Source organism: Henckelia pumila, chromosome 2 (genome assembly GCF_033568475.1).
Source record: "Henckelia pumila isolate YLH828 chromosome 2, ASM3356847v2, whole genome shotgun sequence".
Taxonomy (NCBI): domain Eukaryota; kingdom Viridiplantae; phylum Streptophyta; class Magnoliopsida; order Lamiales; family Gesneriaceae; genus Henckelia; species Henckelia pumila.
The window spans coordinates 73703750-73717261 of record NC_133121.1 but is presented as its reverse complement, the minus strand read 5'-3'; positions in this window follow the sequence as shown (position 1 = coordinate 73717261).

Genomic DNA, 13512 nt, shown 5'->3' with positions numbered 1-13512 from the left:
GAAGGAGTTGAACATGAGGCAACGGAGATGGTTGGAGTTAGTGAAGGATTACGACTGCGATATTAGAAAAATGTTATGCTCAACAATATTTATGTATGTAATATATGATTATATTTAATATCAAGTTTAAGTAAGATTTTAAGTTATAATTCATAATTTTTAAGCATGCTCATTCATGTATATGTTATGTATTAGTATTCCAGTTATTTAAATTATTTTAAGCCATTGTTATGTTAGCATGTTGGGTCTCTAGGCTCACTACACTTATATGGTGCAGGTGAGTACGTAGAGGAAGATGTAGTTCCTACCGGTGGTGAGGACGTATGAGCGGACATGCAGTGATCCCCCGTGACCGTCGGCTGAGTCCTTATGAACATTTTTAATAATTTTTAAACTCTGTTTCTTATTTATTTCTTTTATGTCTTTTTAGTGGTGAATTTTAGTACTATTTTTATTAAATAATTGTTATTGCATGCAAACTTTTAAGTGGATTGTTTGACAGTATTTTATTTAAGTTTGACTCAGTTATTTAAGTAAAAATGTTGCATTTTATTTATGTTATTTTTAAATCTATTTATTTTGTGCATATATGTATGGGCATGTATGTACATGTATTTTACTTAGTATTATAAAAAAAAATAAAATTTCCGCATACGTTATTTTAGAATATTTGGTCGTTTCACATCTAGAGGACATTCTTTGCAGCATCAAATGAAGAAGTTTTATCTTGGGTAGTTTAAGGACTCAGATTCTCCTAGACTGCGGCAGCAGAGGCCGCATGGCTAGTAGAGACAACAACATTAGGGGGCAGCTGCCCCTAGCACTGGAGGGGTTCTTTTCTGTAGGCAGTGTCAAAGGCCTCATGCTGGACAGTGTTTGGTTGGCTTAGGCATGTGCTATCATTGCAAGAATTCGGGACATATTTCAAGGAACCGCCACAAGGAGTAGCAGACCACGAGGCACTTATTTGTTATAAGGCTGAGGAGGCAGATCATGATACTTCTCTTATCGCGGGTAATCTTAATTTATGTTCTTAATTTCAGTTATTGGGATGCTTAGTTAAGATTTGCATGGGAAATTGTTTGACTATTTGTACTTGTGTTTTAGAAATGCATGCGTAAGATTAGATGGAAATTGTGAATTTGTGAATTTAGCATGCTTAGGGTTGGACTTTATATGTTAATTGACTCCAATTGGTTGCTCTAAAAGTATGGTCTATATATATGTTGGGAAATATTCTGTGTACATGGAAAATTAACATTAGATGTATTGCTACGTTTGTGTTGCTAGATTATTGAGCTACACATTCTTTTATCCCTCAGTCGTTTTTGAGAATTTTATTAATTGTTTGCTATATGTTTAGATGTGAATTTTGGTTGGAGAGAATTTTTTGAGAATTCTCTTAGAAATTTGACTGATTACTATCGAGAAATTCAGATTTCACTTTTCTCAAAAATCGTTGAGCCAAATGATTCTGTTTAAGAGTACTCTATAGAACTGTATTAGTTTGTTGCAGATATAAAATTCAGAAATTAGGCGATAGTCCTAATTGAGTAATTAAGCATTGATTGTCGCTTAATTTATACCGTGAGATATTGGGAAGGTTCTTTTGGGATAGCAAAAAATCAGTTACTTGAACAGTTTTATCGATTTTTTCTTGAAATATTGGAATTCTTCTTGTATTTCATGCGTTTCTTGATTCGCATGACATTTGTCATTGAAGATTCAGTCAATTTGTCATCGATTGACATTTCGAATATGAATTTTGAAAATTCGTATTTCTTGAGAACTTGAATTTTAATTCTGGACATGGATAGTGATTTGAGTGAGTATTATTATTCTATTCCATTGTGATCTCGATTCTATTTTGTTGACATCAGATTATGCCTTGGGACTTTATTTCTTTTTCGATGAGTGCGTGCGTATTTCTTCGTGAGCGAGCCACGTTGACAGCCCTGATTTTGATTTATCTTGATGATGGCCATGATGCCATACCCGTTGATGGGTGATCACTTAATTTGATATTGATTGATTGACTTGCATCCCTTGTTCATGGAACCTTGAGTTTGGTTCACTCACCCCTTGTATTTAGCTGCTAGTGAGTTTTTTTCCATTTATCAGAATTGTCTTCCAAAGTATTGTATTTTGATATTTTTCTGAACCATATCCCTTCGATTTCGATTTGATAATGACCCAGCAAGTTATTGATTGAGCTGAGTTATATTGAACGTCGTCTATCGTTCCCATGAGGATTACAAATTTATATTCACACTAAATACCGTAATTAAAATAATCTCAACTTTGTTTAGAAAATCAAAGTTTAAAATTCAATAAAATAAAATAAAATAAATAAACCAGAATTTCTAGTATGGCTTTGGGTACACGATCTGAGACGGGTTTTAGATACAAGATTTCACTCAATTTTCATTCATGTAAATCATATCAATTGATAATATCATCTATTCCAAGTAAATTTACTGCCTCTCTCGAGTGCCGAGTAAATTTCATTATTCGAATGTCAATTTCGATATCCCTATCATAAATCAAATAACAAAATAATTTAATAAAGTTCTATGGTTCTCTTTCCATGACCTCGGAGGAATTTATAAGCCTCTCGAACTCTACAAAAATCCTAGGTTGTGTTTTCATATGATCCTATTCAAAATCTCATCTTCCGAGTGCCAAATTTCAAATAAATATAACAATTCAATTAGTGATCAAGTAATTGAAAGACAATTAAAAAAAAATAAACAAATAAATTGTTAAGAATAAATAATAGTAGGCAAAATAATAGTCAAAACATGAAACTCCAATCAAGATCCGTCAATCTCTAGAAACAAACAATAATTTTATAATGAAATAATTAAACACATAGACATATTCAAAAATCTTATAATAAATCAAGGCAGATAATAAAAATCTCAGAGTAGAGTTGATTCTCCGTCCCCAGATGAATTTACTATGTCTTTTGATTCGATTATCCCTTGTCTTTCGCTCCCACGTCTCAAATCCGTGTCCCAAGCCTCTTTGAAAGTATAGTTGTGTGTGGTTCTGTTGTTTGAGTGTCGTTTCTTCTCCTCTCAATTCTCTCCAAAGTGTATGACTGATTTGTGTGGTTCTCTCTTGTGCGTGTCCTCCCTTTTTCCTCTTCCAAAATCTTTTTATATGTTGCTTTTGAAAAGCCTCGAGGAAAATAAATAATCTTACATTTCCTTCACTAGCTGTTTTCTAATGAAGTCCTTCGTGTGGGCAGTAGCTTTATCAACCTTAGTTGCACAGAAATAGTAATGGAGTCTTTTTCATGATAACAGTGTCTTGGTCAAAATCTCATGTAGGTACCTTAGCAGAAACAAATAATAACTTTAGACATTAAGATTCAACCTTTTAAGTGGTTCACATCCACGAGGTTGTGTATGCATGAGTACACAAACAAATAAAACTTTCACATACTCTGAAGCAGCACGGATATTAGGCAAGAAATCGACAGCATCCACCACAAATACTACACTAGCTGCCTGAGGCAAGAACTCATATAATTTGGGTTGAAGCCGTGAATGGCCAGGAACATCAACAACATGAATAGGCTTTATTTTTCCTTTATGCCGAGCAACTGAAATATGTTTCAGAGGGATTAAATATCTCAGTTTTACAGGAAAAAACATGATGACAAATCCACACTCCAAATTACATTATCCAAACAGTAAGTTCACATAATATTAGTATTACCTTATTTCATATTAAGATTCAAAATTACTATATATTCAAACACCTCATATGTACAGATATTAAACATTATTTACCTTAGTCAGTTATGAATGTAGAACAAAAGTTCCTTCATTTGGTTCTAGCAAATCTATACAATCAACTATTCCAAGAAAAAGATAAAAATCCCCTGTAAGCTTATTGGAAATTTCATCCGAAGGTTGTCGAAAATATTGTTCGAAACACACATAAATCACTTCTGGCTCTGTTACCAATTGTCCCTGTAGTTTATTTTGAACCTAACTTGACAAAAATAAATACGAAATTCCATGTTTTAGCATATACATGGGGTGAAAGCCCACAAAGACATGTCATTACTATCATATATGAAGTATACTCTCAACCCTCTGCCTTTGACGCTCTTGTTCTTTCAAGTGCTTTATGTCACAGTACTGTACAATCATGGACATAAGACCAACCTAACAAAAGAAAAAAAATACAGAAACTATGGATTACAACATAATACAATGTCAAAAAAATTAAAGCGCATTTAGAAAAAAAACTTATGAAAAATTATAGTTTGAACCATCGAAACATCATTTATAATTTGATGCTCAAATATAAGCAACCATTGAGCATATTGTAATTACCTGCTCTATCATAAGACCTTCAACTAAGCATAGTTTTTCAACTATATTAGTTGCTAGTTTGGAAAGTAAACCATGTACCTGAAATTTTATCGACAAGTGAATGAGCTTTTTAAGCAAGCTTTAGAACAATATGTGTACCTCTCCAAGGATTTTATCGATTTTCATCCTATGTATGAAATACATGTAAGTAATGAACCAACATTCAGACATAAAAGATTCATTATAAAACCGACCTTATTATATTCCTCCAGCAAGAAATTCCTCATCCCAAGCAACCAACCATTTTTTAGTCTTTTCAAGTATCTATCTTCTATTGAAAGCTTCCTCTTTGAAGCATTCCAATCAGCCGGAGGGTGTTTGAAGCAATTTCTCAAGTATATCGTTGCAATTACTTAAAGGAAGAAAAGAAAAAAGATAACTAAGATCACTTATCTGATTTTGACAAATTTTATACAAGTACTTTAGTATGAAGAGGTTCATTCAGGTGAAAGGTTTTAAAGAATAGCTGGAAAAAGAACCATAGTGAAAGTATGGATAAACACTAGATCATACCAGCTCCTATGTGTATTCAAATGTGGAAGCTTCAGATGAGAAAAATACAAATGGCAACCTTGACATCTCCCGGTACATTATTCTATATATTATAATCGAATAAGCTAGATGCTAAGCTATATCATTTGAAAGCCAAGCAGAGCTCCAAAGATTTCTCTCCGAAAGTCAAAGGCCAAAAAACATCCAAGCTTCTGTTGAGCAGTCCATATCGAGCAATCACTACAAAAGAATGGTTAAAGAGCCATTAAAATTATATCGGCTAAGGGTAGACTAATATCCTATAAAATAAAAATCCATGTTAAAAATCATAAATCTCTTGGAAAGATTGATTCTCTTGATCTCCTTGTGGAGAAATTAGGTCATTCCCTATTGATAGCGAATTCCTCCACAGACAAAATAACAAACTAAACATTCTAAAAGAAAATTCAGCTAACATGAAATATTCCTCAAAACATCTCCTCGTGTTATGTTACATAAATCAATCGAAAAAATGGACAATATTAGTATCGTTCACATCAAGACGCACAAAAATCATACAGTTTTGGGGTTAAACAAGGCAAAAAAAGGAAACAGACACAACCACAAGACAAAAATGAAACACATCAGTCATATAGCGTAATAATACACCACATACCTCGTCCGGCGATAGAGAAGAGGAGGCACCACATATGATAAAGGAAGAGAGGGTGTGGGTGTGGGAACGTCGCCTGAATTTGGCTGGAGCTGGCCGAGGAGATGGGTTGGAGCGCATTCCGCTGTTGCCTAACCCCATCAGAGATTCTCCTCTTCTCTCAACCCAGAGAGAACAACTGTATATAATTTTTTTGATCCAAGCTGTAAACTCAAGATTGAAGACACGATTGGACTTGCTAAAGCTTGGGATAACTGCAAGGATGTCGGACAACCAGTTTTCGGCGATCGATCGGCACCGGAGAAGAGCTGGGTTGAAGGAGGCGACGGGTTGGAGGGTAGGGATTGGTTTTTTTTTTTCTCGTTCCTTCACTTAATAAGCCTCAAGAATATAGTAGTAGGTTATTATGTAATCTGTATATTTTTTAATTTTAAAAATAAAAATAAATATAAAATAACAACGACAATGGATTACAAAAAAGTGTTCTCTTAGACTCCAAAAAGCACGCACATAAACAACGGTTTTAATGTCTTAGGTCATGAAAAACCCGCTCATAGACAACGGTTTTTAAAAACCGTTGTCTTTGACATATATAAGACAACGGTTTTTTGAAGACCGTTGTCGTTTTTAATTAAAATATGGCCAACGACAACGGATTTTGTAAAAACTGTTGTTAAAGACCAAACGACAACAGTTTAGATACAAAACCGTTGTCTTTTTAGTGTGGTTAATTAACATATTTGTTGTAGTGCAAGCCCAGGATCTAGAGTTTGAAATTTCCAAAATTCTGATTTTTTTTTCAAAATTGTGCAGACACGCAGAAGCGTGTTTCTCGCATAGAAGCGTTTACTTTGTTCTTCTTGGTTGCGCAGAAGCGCATGGCTTCTTTTATTCCTCTCCCGTTGAAGCCCAACATGTTGAGCAGAAACTTGTCTCAATTTTCTTCACTTTATGCCAATGAAGCGCATAAGCTTTCTTCTTGTACAGAAGCTTATAATTCACGCAGAAGATTATAATTCCCGCAAAGCACATCACTTCCCACAGCTTGCTCTTGTTTCTCGCGTAGATGTGTTTCTGTAGTGCGTGACAATTCTCAAAAATAATATCTCACAATTTAACCATCGGATCAAGCTGAAATTTTGACAGAAGATTTAAAACATCCTAAAATATAATATGAACGGTGGAGATTGGATTTGGTTGTATAAAAAATTCCCAGTAATTTTCTGAAGTTGCTGCTTTGTATTACATCCTTTCACTTATTTTTGTTACTTTTGCTCCAATACTTGAAACTCACAAAAATAACAACTAACACGCATAAAATCCACTTGATACATCACACAAGCCAAATCAAAAGACATATAAATTAAGTGCATAAATTGCGCTTATCAAATCCCCCCAAACTTAGACTTTTTCTAGCCCGAGCAAAACAATAATGAGTAATATAGTCGACCTCCGAATTTTTACATTCCAAGATTCAATACACATGTATGCTAAGTTTCTCAAGAGTTCTCGTGTTTGTGATTTGCCAATCTTGTCTATCCTCCTCGCTTTCGATACACTAATGCAACAATTTTGTTTCATAGATTCATCAAATCCGCTCTCTTGTTTCAAAACACTCTCCACAAAGGTCAAATTCTACTCACTAAGATCAAAAGAACTTTTCAAGATATATAAAAGCTTTTTCATAATGCCGCTGGATATTGCACCCAGTTTTTGCTTTAGTCCCATAAATTACCCGCAGACTTAGGTATAACTAAAGATATGATTCAGATTTCAATCCCCTCGTCTATAGCCCGGATGGAGCATTAACCCCATTTTATCCGCAAACTTAGCTATGAATTGATGATTAGGATTTCAATCCCTTTCCATGCCCGGATGATGTTGTTAAAAAATTTCTCTGTTGCTTTGACAACTTTTAATCATTCAATGAAATTTTTTTTTATTACCTAAATCATTTCTAAGCTCGTATTAGTATCCTTCGGTTTCAAGTATAAATCACCAAAGTTAAGAATCGAATTATCCAATCCACTTACAAAATCACAAAGTTTCTCTAATCACTAGGATCTAAAAAATCAAGGCATAGTGCATATGAGTGAGAACTCAAGATTAAATATAACTAACATTGACCTTTCAGCACAAAAAATTATTTTCATCATAGGCCAACATAATTACACATTATGTCTTTAACTCAAACTAACTCATCAAAAATTTTCAAAATTTCAAACACCCCCCAAACTTAAAATGTGCATTGTCTTCAATGTAAAATAAACAAATTAAATAGCAGAGGAATGCACGTACCTGTGACAACGACCATCAGTAATCGTCATCCTTTTCATCGTCATTTGCAACGCATTGGGGTATAGTAGGGGTAACACCACCAAACTTCATCTCCACACATCCTATAAAAAAATGACAATGGACAAAAATTTAAGAAGTAAATACATAAAAATCAAATAAACAAAATAAATAAATAGTAATAAAAACTTTTGTGTTGCCTCCCAAACAACGCTAAGTTTATAGTCCTCAGCCCGACTGCGTATGCACTTTCAAATTTTTAAGATCTTTGAATAAACTGCAGACATAGATAAAACAAAATAAATTATTCAAAAAATAATGATAATAATAAATAGACAATAAAAAATAATAATTCTAAACCAAAATCAAGATCACTTGGTAACAGTATTAGTGGACAATAAATTGAATCAATCCCCGGCAATGGCGCCAAAAACTTGTTGCATAATTTTGTGCCCGCAAGTGCACGATATCGAGTTTTAATATATGATGAATAGAGTATCGTTCCCACGAGGATTGAAAATTTATATTCAAACTAAATACTGTAATTAAAATAATCTGAACTTTGTTTAGAAAATCAAAGTTTAAAATTCAATAAATTAAAATAAAAAAAATTAAAGAATCCAAAATGTCAAGGTTGGCCTTGGGTACACGATCTAAGATGAGTTCTAGATACAAGATATTACTCGATTTTCATTCATGCAAATCATATCAATTGATTATATCATCTGTTCCAATTTATAGGCCAAGAACTCTTAATTGTTATTTACTGCCTCTCCCGAGCGCCGAGTAAATGTTATTATTCTAATGCTAATTTTGATATCCCTATCATAAATAAAACAACAAAATAATTTAATAAAGTTCTATGGTTCTCTTTCAATGACCTCAAAGGAACTCGTAAGCCTCCCGACCTCTACAAAAATCCTAGGTTGTGTTTTCCTATGATCCTATTCAAAATCTCCTCTCCCGATTGTCAGATTTCAAATAAATTTAACATTCAATCTATGGCCAGTAAATTGAAAGGCAATCAAATCAAGAGTACACAAATAAATTGTTAAGAATAAATAATATTAGGCAAAATAATATTCAAAACATGAAAATCAAAACAAGATCCGTCAATCTCTAGAAACAACCAATAATTTTATAATGAAATAATTAAACACATGGACATATTCAAAAATCTCATAATAAATCAAGGCATATAATAAAAATTTCAGAGTAGAGTTGATTCTCCGTCCCCAGATGAATCTCGTCTGTCTTTTGATTTGATTATCCCTTGTCTTTCGCTCTCACGTCTCAAATCCGTGTTACAAGCCTCTTTCAAAGTATAGTTGTGTGTGGTTCTGTTGTTTGGGTTTCTCTCCAAAGTGTGCGGATGATTTGTGCGGTTCTCTCTTGTGTGTGTCCTCCCTTTTTCCTCTTCCAAAATATTTTTATATGTTGCTTTTGAAAAGCCCACGATAAAGCCCAGGATCTAGAGTTTGAAATTTCCAAAATTCTGATTTTTTTCCAAAATTATGCAGGCACGCAGAAGCGTGTTTCTCGCGCAAAATCGTTTACTTTGTTCTTCTTGGTTACGCAAAAGCGTGAATTGATGCGCAGAAGCGCATGGCTTTTTTTCTTCCTCTCCCGCAGAAGCCCAACATGTTGAGCAGAAGCTTGTCTCAATTTTCCTCACTTTCTGCCAATGAAGCGCATAATCTTTCTTATTGCATAGAAGCTTATAATTCATGCAGAAGCTTATAATTCTCGCAGAGGCGCATCACTTCCCACAACTTTCTCTTGTTTCTCGTGTAGATGTGTTTCTACAGCGTGCAACAATGTTCAAAAATTCATATCCCACAATATATCCATTGGATCGAGCTAAAATTTTGACAAAAACTTTAAAACATCCTAAAATTTAACCTGAACGGTGGAGATTGGATTTGGATGTCTAAAAAATTCCCAGTAATTTTCTGAAGTTGCTGCTCCGTATTTCATCCTTCCACTTCTTCTTGTTACTTTTGCTCCAATCCTTGCAACTCACAAAAATAACAACTAACACGCATAAAATACACTCGATACATCACAAAATCCAAATCAAAATACATATAAATTAAGTGAATAAATTTCACTTATCATCTTGACTTTGTTTTGGGCTCGTCACTGATATGGTCGATAACACCATTAGAATTTAGTGTTTGGCGGACACCAGATAAAATCTTGAGACTGTTGATACCGAGGATTATAGTATTTTGAGTTAGATTTTTGAAGCAGATTTACAGTCGATTCAAATAGTTATGTCTTGATTCGAATTGTATTAGGCAAGAGAATCAGTAGAGTCTACATGCAGCTTTGGAGATGAAGTTATTGATCAGTACTGATTTTCATCCCCAAATAGTTGAACAGTCAAAGAGAGTTATTCGGATACTCGAGGATTTGTTAAGAGCTTGTGTGTTTGATTTTCAGGGCTCGTGGGAGTCGAGATTACCTCTAGTGGAGTTAAATTATAACAACAGTTATATGGAGTCTATAGTTATGGTTCAATACGAGGCATTTTACAGGAGAAGGTGTAGATATCCCGTACATTTGGGACGAGGTTGGCGAGAGGATTTTCTTAGGGTCCGAGTTAGTTCAGCAGAATGCAAGTATCATGGTTCGGATTCGAGATAAGGTGAGGAATGGACAGATTCGTAAGAAGAGTTATGATGACCAATGTATTCGACACCTCGAGTTTTCCGTTGGAGACCATGTCTTTGTGGGAATTGCACCCATAAAGGACGTGATGCGTTCTAGTAGGAGGGGCAAGCTAAGTCCGAGGTTTATTGGTCAATTCGAGGTTCTAGAGAGGGTTGGTACATTGATTTACCATATAGCACTACCGCATAGTCTCACGGCTGTGCACAACGTGTTTCATGTATCGATGTTGCGGAAGTATATCTCCAATCCACCTCACATATTGGATATGAGCCTCTGCAGTTGGCGTCAGACTTGTCGTTCGAGGAACAACTAGTGCAGATCTTAGCACATGAGGAGCGGAGGCTTGGGACGCGAGTTCTTCCCATGGTAAAAGTCCGGTGGCTGAACCATTTAGAGGTGGAGGCTACCTGCGAGGCCGAGGTGTTATGCAGACGTATTATCCAGAGCTTATCGGTACGTACTCCAATTTCGAAAAATAAATTCCATTTAGGGGGGGGGGAGAGAGAGTTGTAACGCCCCAAAAATTTATTACCAAATTAATTGGCAATTAAAATAATTATTTATGTCAGATATTTTGATTGGGAAGAGTATTTGACCGAGTTGACTGGTCAAAGTTTTGGTTGACTATTCAGAGTCTAAGTTTGACTCAATAATTAATTTTAGGAATTATAAATCTAATTGACTGATAAAATTCAATAATTTTAGAATATGATGTTAGTAGTTGTTGGGTGTGTATACTAGAAGATATCGGATTAGAGACTAATTTTACCAGTTGGGTATCAAATAAATTAGTAAGGGTCAGGAAATTATTGAGTGGTTATAGCTAGCAAAACACACACTGAAACACACTCAAAAAAACACAGATAAGAGAAATTGGCCCGATTTTCTCGAATTTTTCCGAGTTACTATAGCAGCTTGCTGTTTTGCCGTCGCCAGCTGGTAACGCTTAGTCGTGTCATGCCCAAATTAACCCAACTCAGATTAACTTAATAAACATGCAGTAGCGAGAGTAGGGATCGTTTCCACGAGAAAAGTGAAATTTATTTGTGTTCTTAAAAAGTAATGAAAATAAATAAAAGGGGATTTTTTGATTTTGAAATTAACTAACTAAAATTAAAAGCAAATAAAAAAAATTTTATCACTAGCATGAAATATTAAAATAATAACGAAACAATTAATTAAAATAATTCTTGGTATCAATCGACTACACCCTTGAAGTTATTCACTCGATCATCGATTCTCTAAAAATAATTAATTCTCATTGAATATTCATCATTGAAAACTAAATTTCTATCTCACCTTAATTTTTAGTTAATTAGACACAAGCGTTCTAAATTAACCCTTACCAATAAATCAACCAAGATACAAGCGATCTAGATTTAAATTTAAGGTAGCACTCAAAATAGTAAGACTGATGAATTAATAAATTCACAAGTGAAAAATGTTAATCATATTTTCTTCGCGAATTAGAGGGATCAAACAATTACGGATTTGATATCTAATTAAGAAATAGATTGTATGATAAAATAATAGGGTGATCAAGCCAATAATCTCACATACAAGCATAAAATAAATCTCAAACAACTTTTGATATCCAAATAAAAATCAAATACTTAAAATTCAAATCTGACAAAGTAAATAAATTCAAGAGTTGGTCTTCCTCAACCAAGAACTAAAACTTAGCCAAACATACTCATGAAAATCCTAAGAAAATTCCAAAAATAAAAGATGAAATCTAAGAAAATTAGGAAGAAAACCTAGCCGTCAAAGCGTTCTTCTGCTTCTATGCCTCCAATTCTGATTACAAGATAGATAAAAATCGGAATAAAAACCTAATTAAAGACTAGAGTCCTTCAAAAGCAAATTTTCTTGTTTAAAAGATTTTTCCCAAAATCGACATCACACTCGATCGGTAATAAATGACCGATAGAGCGCACAAAGTTCTGATCCAAGGTTCCGTCTTTTCTTCTCCGCCCGCTCGACCGGTAGAATGTTGTGGATCGAGCGGAACATGCTATGTCTCGAACTTCATTGTTCAATCTCCACCTTGCTCGATCGGTAATAAGCCACAGGTCGAGCGAGGTTCATTCTGATTCAATTTTTCAGCAAAATGCTATTTTCTAGACAATAAACCCGAGAGCGTTTTATGTAGACATGATGCATAAAATACGAATAAAATATTAATTAAAACAAATGAATGCACGAAAAAACAACAATAAAATGACATTAAAACATGCAACAAAAATAAAACTATCAAATTCCCCCATACTTAAACCTTGCTAGCCCTCGAGCAAGTCATGCAAAAGACAAAATGCAAAGAAACAAAAATATAAGCGAGGATGAATCATGAGTATCATAGCCTCAGAGAAGTTCCACACACAAAAACAAACTTACGAATACTCTCGATTTTCCAAGATACACCTCCGTTCAAGTGTGAACGTGCGTGTGTGACATGTTATCCCAGCTACATGCAACTTCAAAAGACATAGTTTTAAAAATTTTCGCAGACCTATGACACCTCAGTGTAAGTTTCACCATCAAGAACCCTCCTCCCAAAAATCCTTTAACATAACACAATGCTCTTGAGATATAATTACGCACCGTCGGATTTTGGCACCCGACATTTTCTAAAACCCCATTAATTACCCGCATACTTAGTTATAACTAAGATATGATTCGAATTTCAATCTCCTCGTTTATAGCCCAGATGGAGGTACAATCCCATGGAATCCGCAAACTTAGCTATGGAATAATGAATAGAATTTCAATCACTTTCCAAGCCCGGATGGAATTGTTATTTTAAAATGTTTCAAAATGGTTAACCCCATTTTATCTGCATACTTAGTCAAGAACAAGATGATTAGGATTTCAATATCTTGCTCATAACCCGGATGAAGTTAATTTTATTTTCACAAAAAGTTTCATAAAATTGTTACAGGTGCGCCCAAGATTGTATATTCCATGTTAAAAAGATCATTAAGATTCAAGAAACTATCAAGTTCCACA